Consider the following 16520-nt stretch of genomic DNA (forward strand, 5'->3'; position numbering starts at 1 on the left):
AGATTCGTGACAGCAAAGAAATGCTGGAACTGCGCAGTAATCCAAATCTAGTATTTACTTTACTATCAAAGACTTTACTTGGCACAACAAAACATAAAACTAAGATAAGGAGAGGTTGCTACAGTAGTAAACAACTTCCAAGACTCAAATATAAAACAAAAATACTTTAGTAAAAACATGGGTTGTCTCCCATAAGCGCTTTTCTTTAACGCCTTTCAGCTAGGCGCGAAAGTGTAACTCAAGTGTTATCAAAGGGTGGTGCATCTACAGCGGGGTTTGGAGTTTTCTCAACCATGCATAGTATATTGGATACATAAGTTTCAGCGTCTCCCTTCTCATTAGTCTTGGGCTTGCTACTCTCATCGAACAAATTTTCGAGGAACAAGCCAAGCATAGTTATTTTCTAGCGCATCGTTCATAGCTAGGAGTTTACATGGTATTGGTGCTTTGATCTCCCCACCATCATTAGCATTATTAGTGTACCTTATCCTATCCATGTCCATTTTTTCAAGGAGACTAACAAAATTAGTATGAGAACCAAGCATATTAAATTTAGCGAAGACCTTTCTAGCCTCTCTTGCTAGACCACCAAATTCTCTAAGAAGGGTTTCTAAAACAAAATCTTTCTTTTCCCCCTCTTCCGAATCACCAAGTGTAAGAAACATGTGTTGGATTATAGGATTGAGATTAACAAATTTAGTTTCCAACATGCGAACTAAAGCAGCAGCAGCAATTTCATAAGTAGGAGCAAGTTCTACCAAGTGTCTATCTTCAAAATCTTCAATGGTACTAACATGACTAAAGAATTCTTCTATATTGTTTCTCCCAATGATAGACCCGCGTCCTACCGGTATGTTTTTTGTGGTAAAATTAAAAGGAAACATGATGAATCAAGTAAAGTAAATGCAAGTAACTAATTTTTTTGTGTTTTTGATATAGCAAACAAGATAGTAAATAAAGTAAAACTAGCAACTAATTTTTTTGTGTTTTGATATAATGCAGCCAACAAAGTAGTAAATAAAATAAAGCAAGACAAAAACAAAGTAAAGAGATTGAGAAGTGGAGACTCCCCTTGCAGCGTGTCTTGATCTCCCCGGCAACGGCGCCGAGAAAGAGCTTGATGGCGTGTAACTCACACGTTCGTTGGGAACCCCAAGAGGAAGGTATGATGCGCACAGCGGCAAGTTTTCCCTCGAGAAAGAAACCAAGGTTTATCGAACCGAGGAGGAGCCAAGAAGCACGTTGAAGGTTGATGGCGGCGGGATGTAGTGCGGCGCAACACCGGAGATTCCGGCGCCAACGTGGAACCTGCACAACACAACCAAAGTACTTTTCCCCAACGAAACGGTGAGGTTGTCAATCTCACCGGCTTGTCTGTAACAAAGGATTAACCGTATTGTGTGGAAGATGATTGTTTGCGGAGAAAACAGTAGAAACAAGTATTGCAGCAGATTTGTATTTCAGTATTAAAGAATGGACCGGGGTCCACAGTTCACTAGAGGTGTCTCTCCCATAAGATAAAAGCATGTTGGGTGAACAAATTACAGTCGGGCAATTGACAAATAGAGAGAGCATAACAATGCACATACATGTCATGATAAGTATAGTGAGATTTAATTGGGCATTACGACAAAGTACATAGACCGCCATCCAACCGCATCTATGCCTAAAAAGTCCACCTTCGAGTTATCATCCGAACCCCTCCGGTATTAAGTTGCTAACAACCAGACAATTGCATTAAGTATGGTGCGTAATGTAATCAACAACTACATCCTCGGACATAGCGCCAATGTTTTATCCCTAGTGGCAACAGCACAACACAACCTTAGAACTTTCTGTCACTGTTCCAGGTGTCAATGCAGGCATGAACCCACTATCGAGCATAAATACTCCCTCTTGGAGTTAAGAGCAAAAACTTTGCCAGAGCCTCTACTAATAACGGAGAGCATGCAAGATCATAAACAACACATATGCAATAACTTGATAATTAACATAACATGGTATTCTCTATCCATCGGATCCCGACAAACACAACATAGAGTATTACGGATAGATGATCTTGATCATGTTAGACAGCTCACAAGATCCAACAATGAAGCACAATGAGGAGAAGACAACCATCTAGCTACTGCTATGGACCCATAGTCCAGGGGTGAACTACTCACTCATCACTCCGGAGGCGACCATGGCGGTGTAGAGTCCTCCGGGAGATGAATCCCCTCTCCGGCAGGGTGCCGGAGGAGATCTCCAGAATCCCACGAGATGGGATTGGCGGCGGCGGCGTCTCTGGAAGGTTTTCCGTATCGTGGTTTTTCGCATCAGGGTTTCGCGACGGAGGCTTTAAGTAGGCGGAAGGGCAGAGTCGGAGGGCTGACGAGGGGCCCACACCATAGGGCGGCGCGGGCCCCCCTCTGGCCGCGCGGCCCTATGGTGGCGGCGCCTCGTCACCCCACTTCGTATCCCTTTCGGTCCTCTGGAAGGTTCGTGGCAAAATAGGACACTGGGTCTTGATTTCGTCCAATTCCGAGAATATTTCGTTACTAGGATTTCGAAACCAAAAACAGCGAAAACAACGAATCGGCTCTTCGGCATCTTGTTAATAGGTTAGTTCCAGAAAATGCACAAATATGACATAAAGTGTGCATAAAACATGTAGGTATCATCAATAATATGGCATGGAACATAAGAAATTATCGATACGTCGGAGGCGTATCAATGTCCAATTAAATCTCACTGTACTTATCATGACATGTATGTGCATTGTTATGCCCTCTCTATTTGTCAATTGCCCGACTGTAATTTGTTCACCCAACATGCTTTTATCTTATGGGAGAGACACCTCTAGTGAACTGTGGACCCCGGTCCATTCTTTAATAGTGAAATACAAATCTGGTGCAATACTTGTTTTATTGTTTTCTCTCGCAAACAATCATCTTCCACACAATACGGTTAATCCTTTGTTACAGACAAGCCGGTGAGATTGACAACCTCACCGTTTCGTTGGGGCAAAGTACTTTGGATTGTGTTGTGCAGGTTCCACGTTGGCGCCGGAATCCCTGGTGTTGCGCCGCACTACATCCCGCCGCCATCAACCTTCAACGTGCTTCTTGGCTCCTCCTGGTTCGATAAACCTTGGTTTCTTTCTGAGGGAAAACTTGCTGCTGTGCGCATCATACCTTCCTCTTGGGGTTCCCAACGAACGTGTGAGTTACACGCCATCAAGCTCTTTTCCTGGCGCCGTTGCCGGGGAGATCAAGACACGCTGCAAGGGGAGTCTCCACTTCCCAATCTCTTTACTTTGTTTTTGTCTTGCTTTATTTTATTTACTACTTTGTTTGCTGCATTATATCAAAACACAAAAAAATTAGTTGCTAGCTTTACTTTATTTACTGTCTTGCACTCTATATCAAAAACACAAAAAATTAGTTACTTGCATTTACTTTACTTGATTCATCATGTTTCCTTTTAATTTTACCACAAAAGACATACCGGTAGGACGCGGGTCTATCATTGGGAGAAACAATATAGAAGAATTTTTCAGTCATGTTAGTACCATTGAAGACTTTGAAGATAGACACTTGGTAGAACTTGCTCCTACTTATGAAATTGCTGCTGCTGCTTTAGTTCGCATGTTGGAAACTAAATTTGTTAATCTCAATCCTATAATCCAACACATGTTTCTTACACTCGGTGATATGGAAGAGGGGGAAAACAAAGATTTTGTTTTAGAAACCCTTCTTAGAGAATTTGGTGGTCTAGCAAGAGAGGCTAGAAAGGTCTTTGATAAATTTAATATGCTTGGTTCTCATACTAATTTTGTTGGTCTCCTTGAAAAAATGGACATGGATAGAATAAGGTACACTAATAATACTAATTATGGTGGGGAGATCAAAGCACCAATACCATGTAAACTCCTAGCTATGAATGATGCACTGGAAAACAACTATGCTTGGCTTGTTCCTGAAAATTTGTTCGATGAGAGTAGCAAGCCCAAGACTAATGAAAAGGGAGACGCTGAAACTTATGTATCCAATATACTATGCATGGTTGAGAAAACTCCAAACCCCGCTGTAGATGCACCACCCTTTGATAATACTTGAGATACACTTTCTGCGCCTAGCTGAAAGGCGTTAAAGAAAAGCGCTTATGGGAGACAACCCATGTTTTTACTACAGTATTTTTGTTTTATATTTGTGTCTTGGAAGTTGTTTACTACTGTAGCAACCTCTCCTTATCTTAGTTTTATGTTTTGTTGTGCCAAGTAAAGTCTTTGATAGTAAAGTAAATACTAGATTTGGATTATTGCGCAGAAACAGATTTCTTTGCTGTCACGAATCTGGGTCTAATTCTCTGTAGGTAACTCAGAAAATTAAGCCAATTTACGTGAGTGATCCACAGATATATACGCAACTTTCATTAAATTTGGGCATTTTCATTTGAGCAAGTCTGGTGCCCTAATAAAATCCATCTTTACGGACTGTTCTGTTTTGACAGATTCTGCCTTTTATTTCGCATTGCCTCTTTTGCTATGTTGGATGAATTTCTTTGATCCATTAATGTCCAGTAGCTTTATGCAATGTCCGGAAGTGTTAAGAATGATTGTGTCACCTCTGAACATGTTAATTTTTATTGTGCACTAACCCTCTAATGAGTTGTTTCGAGTTTGGTGTGGAGGAAGTTTTCAAGGATCAAGAGAGGAGTATGATACAATATGATCAAGGAGAGTGAAAGCTCTAAGCTTGGGGATGCCCCGGTGGTTCACCCCTGCATATTCTAAGAAGACTCAAGCGTCTAAGCTTGAGGATGCCCAAGGCATCCTCTTCTTCATCGACAACATTATCAGGTTCCTCCCCAGAAACTATATTTTTATTCCGTCACATCTTATGCACTTTGCTTGGAGCGTCGGTTTGTTTTTTGTTTTTGTTTTGTTTGAGTAAAATGGATCCTAGCATTCACTTTGTGGGAGAGAGACACGCTCCGCTGTACCATATGGACAAGTATGTCCTTAGGCTCTACTCATAGTATTCATGGCGAAGTTTCTTCTTCGTTAAATTGTTATATGGTTGGAATTGGAAAATGCTACATGTAGTAACTCTAAAATGTCTTGGATAATTTGATACTTGGCAATTGTTGTGCTCATGTTTAAGCTTTTGCATCATATATTTTGCACCCATTAATGAAGAAACACTTAGAGCTTGCTAATTTGGTTTGCATATTTGGTTTCTCTAAAGTCTAGATAACATCTAGTATTGAGTTTTGAACAACAAGGAAGACGGTGTAGAGTCTTATAAGGTTTACAATATGTCTTTTATGTGAGTTTTGCTGTACCGTTCATCCTTGTGTTTGTTTCAAATAACCTTGCTAGCCTAAACCTTGTATCGGGAGGGAATATTTCTCATGCATCCAAAATCCTTGAGCCAACCACTATGCCATTTGTGTCCACCATACCTACCTACTACATGGTATTTATCCGCCATTCCAAAGTAAATTGCTTGAGTGCTACCTTTAAAATTCCATCATTCACCTTTGCAATATATAGCTCATGGGACAAATAGCTTAAAAACTATTGTGGTATTGAATATGTACTTATGCACTTTATCTCTTATTAAGTTGCTTGTTGTGCGATAACCATGCTTCGGGGACGCCATCAACTATTCTTTGTTGAATATCATGTGAGTTGCTATGCATGTCCGTCTTGTCCGAAGTAAGAGAGATCTACCACCTTAATGGTTGGAGCATGCATATTGTTAGAGAAGAACATTGGGCCGCTAACTAAAGCCATGATTCATGGTGGAAGTTTCAGTTTTGGACATATATCCTCAATCTCATATGAGAATAATAATTGTTGCCACATGCTTATGCATTAAAGAGGAGTCCATTATCTGTTGTCCATGTTGTCCCGGTATGGATGTCTAAGTTGAGAATAATCAAAAGCGAGAAATCCAAAATGCGAGCTTTCTCCTTAGACCTTTGTACAGGCGGCATGGAGGTACCCCATTGTGACACTTGGTTAAAACATGTGTATTGCAAAGATCCGGTAGTCCAAGCTAATTAGGACAAGGTGCGGGCACTATTAGTATACTATGCATGAGGCTTGCAACTTGTAAGATATAATTTTCATAACTCATATGCTTTATTACTACCGTTGACAAAATTGTTTCATGTTTTCAAAATAAAAGTTCTAGCACAAATATAGCAATCGATGCTTTCCTCTTTGAAGGACCATTCTTTTACTTTTATGTTGAGTCAGTTCACCTATCTCTCTCCACCTCAAGAAGCAAACACTTGTGTGAACTGTGCATTGATTCCTACATACTTGCATATTGCACTTGTTATATTACTCTATGTTGACAATTATCCATGAGATATACATGTTACAAGTTGAAAGCAACCGCTGAAACTTAATCTTCCTTTGTGTTGCTTCAATACCTTTACTTTGATTTATTGCTTTATGAGTTAACTCTTATGCAAGACTTATTGATGCTTGTCTTGAAGTATTATTCATGAAAAGTCTTTGCTTTATGATTCACTTGTTTACTCATGTCATTACCATTGTTTTGATCGCTGCATTCATTACATATGTTTACAAATAGTATGATCAAGGTTATGATGGCATGTCACTTCAGAAATTATCTTTGTTATCGTTTTACCTGCTCGGGACGAGCAGAACTAAGCTTGGGGATGCTGATACGTCTCCGACGTATTGATAATTTCTTACGTTCCATGCCATATTATTGATGATATCTACATGTTTTATGCACACTTTATGTCATATTCGTGCATTTTCTGGAACTAACCTATTAACAAGATGCCGAAGAGCCGATTCTTTGTTCTAGCTGTTTTTGGTTTCGGAAATCCTAGTAACGAAATATTCTCGGAATTGGACGAAATCAAGACCCAGGGTCCTATTTTGCCACGAAGCTTCCGGAAGACCGAAGAGGAGTCGAAGTGGGGCCACGAGGGGCCGCCACCATAGGGCGGCGCGGCCCAAGCCTTGGCCGCGCCGACCTTTGGTGTGGGGCCCTCGTGTGGCCCCCCACGTTGCCCTTCCGCCTACTTAAAGCCTCCGTCGCGAAACCCCTGAGGCGTAAAACCACGATACGGAAACCTTACTGAGACGCTGCCGCCGCCAATCCCATCTCGGGGGATTCTAGAGATCTCCTCCGGCACCCTGCCGGAGAGGGGATTCATCTCCCGGAGGACTCTTCACCGCCATGGTCGCCTCCGGAGTGATGAGTGAGTAGTTCACCCCTGGACTATGGGTCCATAGCAGTAGCTAGATGGTTGTCTTCTCCTCATTGTGCTTCATTGTTGGATCTTGTGAGCTGCCTAACATGATCAAGATCATCTATCCGTAATACTATATGTTGTGTTTGTCGGGATCCGATGGATAGAGAATACCATGTTATGTTAATTATCAAGTTATTACATATGTGTTGTTTATGATCTTGCATGCTCTCCGTTATTAGTAGAGGCTCTGGCCAAGTTTTTGCTCTTAACTCCAAGAGGGAGTATTTATGCTCGATAGTGGGTTCATGCCCGCATTGACACTGGGACAGTGACGGAAAGTTCTAAGGTTGTGTTGTGATGTTGCCACTAGGGATAAAACATTGATGCTATGTCTAAGGATGTAGTTATTGATTACATTACGCACCATACTTAATGCAATTGTCCGTTGCTTTGCAACTTAATACCGGAAGGGGTTCGGATGATAACCTCGAAGGTGGACTTTTTAGGCATAGATGCGGTTGGATGGCGGTCTATGTACTTTGTCGTAATGCCCAATTAAATCTCACCGTACTTATCATGACATGTATGTGCATTGTTATGCCCTCTCTATTTGTCAATTGCCCGACTGTAATTTGTTCACCCAACATGCTTTTATCTTATGGGAGAGACACCTCTAGTGAACTGTGGACCCCGGTCCATTCTTTAATACTGAAATATAAATCTGCTGCAATACTTGTTTTATTGTTTTCTCTGCAAACAATCATCTTCCACACAATACGGTTAATCCTTTGTTACAGCAAGTCGGTGAGATTGACAACCTCACTGTTTCGTTGGGGCAAAGTACTTTGGATTGTGTTGTGCGAGGTTCCACGTTGGCGCCGGAATCCCTGGTGTTGCGCCGCACTACATCCCGCCGCCATCAACCTTCAACGTGCTTCTTGGCTCCTCCTGGTTCGATAAACCTTGGTTTCTTTCTGAGGGAAAACTTGCTGCTGGCGCATCATACCTTCCTCTTGGGGTTCCCAACGAACGTGTGAGTTACACGCCATCAGCGCTCACAAGGGGGCGGTGGGCGTGGGCGTGGTGCGAATGTCTCCCAGTTGGGCATGGGGCTCTAGATCTGAAGGTGACTGCCCCTCGCTTTGGTTGCTCGGTCCACCTCCCCGCACTCGGATCTCGTTCCGGTGGCTTTTGGGTGTGGGGTGGCCAGAGGTGGATGGATTGGGGGAAACCCTTGGCCGACGGTGGCAGCCACGACGTCGATGACGCTCCCGGCGCCATTCTCCTTCTTGAAGGGGATATCAAGGTCTATTCCCTCCTTCCTTGTCCTTACTATCTCGGGTGAAAGCTCAAGCTTCGGTTTGGGCCGCGGTGGCGGCGTTCTGGCGCCGTTCCCTTGTTGGAGGCGCCACCTTGAGATAGCGGGGTGTGTGGACGAGCGCGGCGGTGCTGGGTTGCTTATTCAGTGTCTTCTCCCGACAGCTTGGTACGGTGTCGTGGTTGGTGCTGCGAGCGGCGGTGATGTTTGTGGGTGGCGGTGTGGTGTGGCGAGTGCTCGGAGTTTTCCTCTCCGACAGCAGGCTTCCATTGCCATACGTGCTCAGAGAGAGCGGTCTACCTCCAGACAGGTGCGACGCCCCCCGATCCAGGGCGAGAAAGTAGGGAGCTTTCTTTCGGAGGTGGAAACGGATGGCGCTGGGTGTTACATGGCCTCTGGAGGTTGACGATGGTGCGAGCCCTCAATGGCGTTCTTCTTCACCAACTTTGCTTCCTCTACAGCCGGGCTGCAAGGCTGGACAATGGACACGAAGCTCAAGCTGTTCTTCATTTCTTTTTTTCTTTGTATGCTTGTTGTTTTCATTTCCTGTTAGCTAGTTTTTAGCTCTTTGTATCAGTGTGCCGACAATAGTCTTATTAATTTAAGGCAGGGCTACGACCTCGAGTTTCGGTTCCAGAATCTGGAGGAATGGGACGGAACCGTTCCGCACCTGGAGCCCGTTCTCGTGTTCGGTTCGGCAAAGGAACGGAACGAAGTGGTTCCCCGAAAGAGAATATTCCTCAAATATGCGGAACGGCCTCGTCCGGCCGAATCGGTGGAATCGCGAGGAACGGCTCGCTAATGCCGAAACTAATCTCTCTCTCACGCTCCCTCACGTAACCTCTCTCCCCTCTCTCTCCTGTGGTTCTTCTCCAAGGTCAACACCGACGCCGCCGCCGTCCATCTCCTCCTCCTCCGTGCTCGCCGCCGTCCATCTCCCTCAGCCAGGCGCGGTGGCCGGCCAGCACGAGACGACGGCCAGTGCGTGGCGGGAGCCCAGCCCGTGGCGGCAAGCTCGCGGCGGCGCCCAGCTCGCGGCGGCGCCCAGCACGACCGGCGAGGGCCAGCACGCGGCAGCCAGCCTGCGGGAGGCCAGGCACGAGCGGCGGCCAGGCAGGGCACGCCGTGCTCCTCCTCCGTTCATGTTAATTTTGGCCTGAGTTGACTTTGGTTTGCAAAAAAAATCATGTTTAGCTCATGTTAATTTTGATTTGGACAAATAAAATCATATTTAGGCCGTTCCGTTCCGCCGTGGGATTCCTGAACCGAACAGAAAACGGAACCATTCCGTTCCTCGACTTTTTCTGAACCGAACACGGGGTCGGAACCATCCCATACCGTCGGAATGGAACCATTCCGTTCCATTCCTTCCGGTTCTCAAACCGAACGCACCATAAAAGAACACCAACATGTGGGCGCAAGCATCCCCTCTCTCAATTCCCATATGGCAACCAGAGCATGATAATTGTTTCGGCTGCCAGTCTCCCGTCCGTATCCTCTGTCCCTTGGATTTTACGGGCCATCGCCCGACCTTTAAGGTATTGACAAGAAACCTGCACCTTTATTGTTTTGTTGTTGCCGCTCTTGATGTTTCTATTTTCTTTTTAGATCTGACGAGTGGAAAATGGGGAACCAAATCCTCTATCATGGTTATTATCAAGGTTTAAAATAGCGCGCTATTTCTCCGCTAATACCACGCAATAGCATATTTGGAGGGTCTACGCTAATTTTTTGTAATTTTGCTCGCTATGGCGCTATTTATGAAATAGCATGATATATCGTGCTAAAACTTCATAGCGTTAGCGCGCTATTTTTTCAAGCAAAGTTACTTTCACTTTTTCGTGGTGATGAAGTGCAATATGTTGGTTCCTCTCCTAGATTAGAACTTAATATCGCTAATGCTGATGATTCTTAATAAATAATGTATACTATGATGTTGTCTTGTGGAATACTGATGTTAGCTAGCCTTATGAAAATTCGAGATCTATTTGTTGTATGTGGCTATGTATGTATGATTCAGCCATTTTTTGGACTAAATATCCAACCTTTTTAGCGAAATTCTTTATTTTTGGACTATATTTAATATTTTTTTCAAAACGCTATTTGAAATATAGCACGCAATTAGCGTGATATAGCGTCCATAGTGTTTGAAGGAGACTGACGCTATTTCATTTAGCACGCTATTTTAAACCTTGGTTATTATAGCACAACCTCGTAGGGACGTGCACGTTTGGAACCTGGGTACGCGTGTACCCAGTTTTCTACAAAATAAAAAAATGCTATTTAAAAGTTTCAGAAAAATGTGAAGTAAATTTTTACATGTACATATTATGTTGATACTTACTCGTGTGCGTTTTTACGAAAAAATATCATTATATGTGGTCTACACAAAAATGACAAAATGGCCAAATGACAATAGTGAATAGGAATTTGTACTATTCACAGGATCCGAAAATTGCATTTTGTCATTTTTGTGTAGGCCACATACAATGGTATTTTTTCGTGAAAACGCACACGAGTAGGTATCAACATAATATGAACATGCAAAAATTTACTTCACATTTTTTTAAAACTTTTAAATACTATTTTTTTGAATTATTCATAACTGGGTGCGCGCGTACCCAGGTTCCGTTTGGCATTTTCGAACCTTGTAGTTGCAAAATCACAACCCTGCTTCCGTTTGAGTGGCTCTTATCTTTTCCTTTGGACGCGGCTAGCCAGCATCCGGTGCTGGTTTGTCCACCCAAGCATCCGGATGCTGGTTTGTCCCTTCCAGCATCTGGATACTAGTTTGACGATATTAGCACTCGATCAGAAAAAGGTAGCACAACCATTCCAAAACATGTCAGAAAAAGTGGCAGACCACCCTGTGCAGGATGAGCTTAGCACTGATGTAACCAACATACCTATAACCACCACTCTATGGCCAGATAAAAGTAGCTCTATTGTAGATCTAATGAAGAACGTATAAAAACACATCCTAGGAACAAAATGGCAAATCAACCTGGAACTTGGAGCCCATCAAAACAAATTCTTACACAAGTAAAGCCATCGTTCTCTGAGTTCTTACATACCCTGAAACAACAATTACTTAAAAAAATGCTAACAAGCTAGCCTGTATAGGGTACAAACACATGTCTTTGAGTGAAGCAACTAGTTTTATTCTAGATCCCCCCATGTAAGCAACGGAACAGAAAAGTTGCAACAGCTTAGATCATGCAAGAAAAAATGGGTAGGGGAAATTCCATGTCCAAGCATATCATGTGGACCCAAGTACCTAGCAATTTATTTGTACCAACCCATTGAGTCCCATGAAAAAATACAACAAACCTGGAAGGTCAAAAGGCAACTAAGAAGTTATACTGAGGGTTACAAGTAAGTAGCATACCTGGGGTCAACTAGTAAGATGAAGTTGCATATACATTTGTACACTGGCCTCATGTAAGTGTAGCAAAAGATACCCGATTATTTGATTACAAACTTCAGCCTCCCATGTTCCCAACATGTTTAAAAGAAATTCAGCGATACAGTTTGCGCAACGAATGATTAACATGGTATTGAATTTCAAGGTGCAACTACTAGTAGTTCTCGAACACAAAAGTATCTATCTAATCTGCATTTGTACATTGTTGACTTTGAACATAGTGTCGTAGCGTTCGAGATAGGGACAAAATTTGCTATGTTGATCATGATAAGGCCCCGTGCACTTCTTCACGTCAAATTAATCTGAAAATTTTGCAACCACATTAGAAAAATAAGTATACAAATTTGCATGTGTATGTAAAATGCATATCAATTAATATAGTATAATACTTGATTGGTTGAAAAGTAAAATTTTACCAAGGTTGAATTTAAGCAACACAACAAAAACCAGAATGCAACTTAAAAGGGATGTTGCTTAGAACATGCTAGCAAAAAAAGGTAGATGATGCGCTAGCTGCGGGCACCAACTTACTAGTGTTTAGTACTCGACTTGAACATGGTGATCAAACAACTAATCCATGTATAGTACACAACTTAATTAGATCCAGTGTCCAACTTTACCATGTTCGTTGTTAAAAAAATGTGAATAAACCATAATAAACCTTTCTCATGTTGCAGATCTGAGGTTTGGATCTGAATGCTACCCCTACTGAAGATGATGCTAACAACAACATGGAGCCACATTATTTCACTCAATCTGCGACAAAGGAGATGGTCAAAGAATCTCCGACCCAATGGTTCAAGACCAAAGAAGATGTTGGTGGTGGTTCTGATGAAAACAAAAAAATTAGAAAGATTGTAGATACCACACAACTTATGCATATTCACGAAGCAGCTTAATTTAGTTCAGAACACAACTTAAGCACAATGATAAAACAACTTAATCGCTAGAAAACTTATCCATATAGCTAGAAAAGGAAGCCACTCTATTCCATTCTTGCTTCAGTCGCAACAGTTAAGAGTCCCCATAATTCTCGCTCATCCTTAAACACATACCTGCTGACAAGTTTTCGGACGAGGCAGTGGATGGTTCCCTGCTACTGCATCAACTTTAAACACAAATAAGAACTCGTATGTGTCTCTTGTCAATTTTTCGTCCCAAGAATTCAAGCTTGTCTGCAAGAAAAGCAAGTTTGTTTTTAAAAGTCATTGTTAAGCCCAGGATTGTCATTGGTTGTTTAACTAAAAATAATAATGCATGCTAGAATGCAACTTAGTTATGTGATATAATCATACAAAACAACTTAGCTAGTCCAACAAAGCAACTTAGCCAGATGAAAATAAGCAACTTAATTATATTGGTACACTATTGTGGGGAATTTTGGTGTAACTCAAAAACTTAAAGCAACTTAATCAAATGATGGAAACAACTTAAGCATGTTGATAAAAGCAAGTTAATTAAATCACTATGCAACTTCGTACATTGCTTATACACCAATTTGGTCAGATGATAAAATACAACTTAGTTAGATGATGTAAACATCTTAGGCATGTTGTCAAAGCAACTTAATAATGTGCAAAACCAACTTAATTGTAACCTAGAAAATAACTTCACTAAATGTGATAATAAACAACACCTTAAATTAAGCCCCCACACCCCATGAAAAGTCAGTGTGCAAACTAAACCTCTAACACAAGCTATGAAACAAACTTGTTTACAATAGTGTAAGCAATTTACTTATGGAGGCAAAGTGACTTAGTTTTATGCTAAGTTGAAGTATGCAAATATGCAGACAAAAAACAACCAGTATCATGTGTAAAATCAACTTCGAAAAATAACTTAACTAAATGTGACAACCAACAACACCTTATTTGAGCCCCCACACACCGCAAAAATCAGCGTGCAAAACTAAACCCCTAAGACAAGCTATGAAACCAACTTAGTTACTATGGTGTAAGCAATTTACCTATGGAGACAAAGCAACTTAGTTGTATGTAAAAATGAACGCAAAATACGCAACTATGTTGACAAAAATAGCTAGTATTAGCTACAAAAACAACTTAATTACGTGGTGAAAAACAACTTAATTATGATACCAAAAACAACCACTTAATTTAGAAAGCCAGCTTAGTTACATTCGGAAAACCAACTAAACTAGAAGATGAAAACACAAAGTAACAAAAAGTTATAGGTTGGGAAGGCGACTTAGTTATATTTAGTAAACAAGTTAACTGGTGTTCATGACCCAACTTAGTTTGATTCGGTAACCAAATAAGATAGAAGATGAAACACAAAGTAAATCTAACGGGTCATGAATGTGAGTTCAAAATCAATGGATTCAATGTAAGACAATTCAGACATTTCAAAGTGGACTAGGTACGGACCATAATAAGTGAATCAACACACTAGACTAGATATGGACCAAAACGAGTGAATCTAAAAAAGCTAAAAGGTCTTACATTAGTGAATAGATGGAGTATTGGTATGTTAATTCATACTAGCTGCGAATAGAAATTTAGAAATTAAATGAAGTATGTACCAAATCTGAAACCCATCTGGGAGAAAGACTGGGTTTGGTAAGGTTCATGCTTATGGCCTCACATATTTGGGATGTTATAAAAAATTGGAGATTAAACTAACCAATTTAAACGGTTCTTTGAAGATTGTGAGGGGTCCATTAAGATGAATATGCACAAAGCCCAATTACTCTGATTTGCTCCCTAGTATGATCTTTTCGCCAAAATAGAAAAGCATTGATATGTCGTTGTGTGCTAAATGACTCTTAAGGATCACATTAATGAGCATAAAATAGGGTACATAACTTACTTCTTTTTTCTAGTAGTTCAGGCACCCGAGTTTAAACTTACACAAAATCTAATAACTCCATCATAGTATCTAAGGACTAAATTAGTTTTCTCAGGTTCGTGTGTATTGCCTCACATATATATTGTATATCAAACATTACTGGAGTTCCCGACCCAGTTGAATTGAAGGATTCTTTCAGGGTCACAAGAGATGCTTGAAGCCTATTGTTATTTGCTCCCTAGTTAGATTCAATTAATTGCCGATACATAGAAACATTTGAATGACACTACATGTAGTTAGATTACAAGAACCACATGTATGAGCTATATATTCTATATACAAGGTCACGGTACCTATCTAACTTGTACTAGTAATTTAGGCACCACATCATAAGCCCACATGAAGTCCATTTCTATTTCAGGGATACCAAAACAAACCCATTCCATCACGAACATGACACAAATGGTCTACTACTGTCCTAAATAGCAGCAGGAACCAGAGCGGGATTAACGAATAGCTCAGCATATGCAGTGAGTACTAGCAGAGAATCGTGCAGATGGACGCACCTCGTGTCTGTCAGAGATGGAGCATTGTGGAAGCTGGTCCCGAGCATGTTGAGCCCATAGAACACCACGGCGGTGATTCCACTGAAATAGGCCAAGGACATCACGCGCTGGTCGCTGAGACGGAACGCCGCTGAGTCCTCTCCCACAAGGACTCCCGCTCCCTTGTCTGACTCCTCCTCCTAGGCGCCGCCGATGGAGGCCCGGAGCGGGGCGGAGGAGAGGAGGCAGCGCAGAGCAAAGGATGTTCGGGCTGGAGAATTCAGGAGAGGCTGTTTTAGTGGAAGGGGAGACGGATGTGGTGCTACTGGAGGAGAATGGGCGGGGTGGGGCGCGAGGTGGAGGCGGAGGTCAGGTAGGACGCCATGGACAACCGATCTTCTTGCTCCTTGACACAGAGCTTGCCGCACAGCCGTGCGGCCCGCCGTTCGCCGACGAGCACGCCTCCTTCTAGCGCGCACTCGCGCTCCGTCGACGAACTCAGCGCCTACTCCCTCGCACGCCGCTCACTGCGCCCACGAAATCGCCCGCCGCCGACGAAACCCTAGTTTTACCTTGGACAGAGAAATGGGGAAAGATTTGGGGGAGGGAGAAGGGGTGCTCTGCCACGTAGGACCCAGGTGGGGTTTGGTCGGGCCAGATTATTTCGGTCGGGACGTTGGGCAGGACGCGGCGCGCGATCATCTGGTTCAGTACACATCCAACGGTCCATAGCCGAGTGCTCGGTTGGACACATAGCATCCAAACACTTTTTAGCATTTAGGTTTCCTTTTGCTCCGCGCTATCTGGACGAAGCGTGAGCATGTCTTCACATCGGTATCCGACTGAGCTCGTGACGAGGGCACAAACAACTTTGAAGCTTCGGCGCTGGGAATTTCCATAGCCGCATGTTGTACTCGCAGCAGTGGCAGCTTGTTGTGTCTGCGTGAGCGATTAAACATGGGGGCTAGGCAGCTAGCAAATACGATGGTTGTGATTAATTATTGCGGCCACGAACGTGCTTTACTGCCGGTTCCACAACATTATTCGCCAACGAGTAATCCTGATTTGGACTAATGGGATCTTTTTTTATTGGGCTGCAGATAGTCACAACGTCACAGGTGGTTTTATAATCCTACGGAAACTTTAGATATTCTCTAGAGAGAGAGGGGACCCAGCGGCACCTCCGCTGTCGATCTGT

The 16520-nt window shown here is 42.6% G+C and overlaps 1 long non-coding RNA gene across 1 annotated transcript; it reads right to left on the minus strand.

Annotated features, from left to right (window-relative positions):
• Positions 1–11860: 11860 nt before the first annotated feature.
• LOC124667065 lies at positions 11861–15886 on the minus strand. The gene is made up of 3 exons (XR_006991144.1): positions 15344–15886; positions 13028–13147; positions 11861–12274 (listed from the first exon to the last, which is right to left on the minus strand). It is a non-coding gene; the product is annotated as an uncharacterized LOC124667065 (long non-coding RNA).
• Positions 15887–16520: the final 634 nt, after the last annotated feature.

Source organism: Lolium rigidum, chromosome 6, assembly GCF_022539505.1.
Source record: "Lolium rigidum isolate FL_2022 chromosome 6, APGP_CSIRO_Lrig_0.1, whole genome shotgun sequence".
In the NCBI taxonomy this organism is placed as follows: Eukaryota; Viridiplantae; Streptophyta; class Magnoliopsida; order Poales; family Poaceae; genus Lolium; species Lolium rigidum.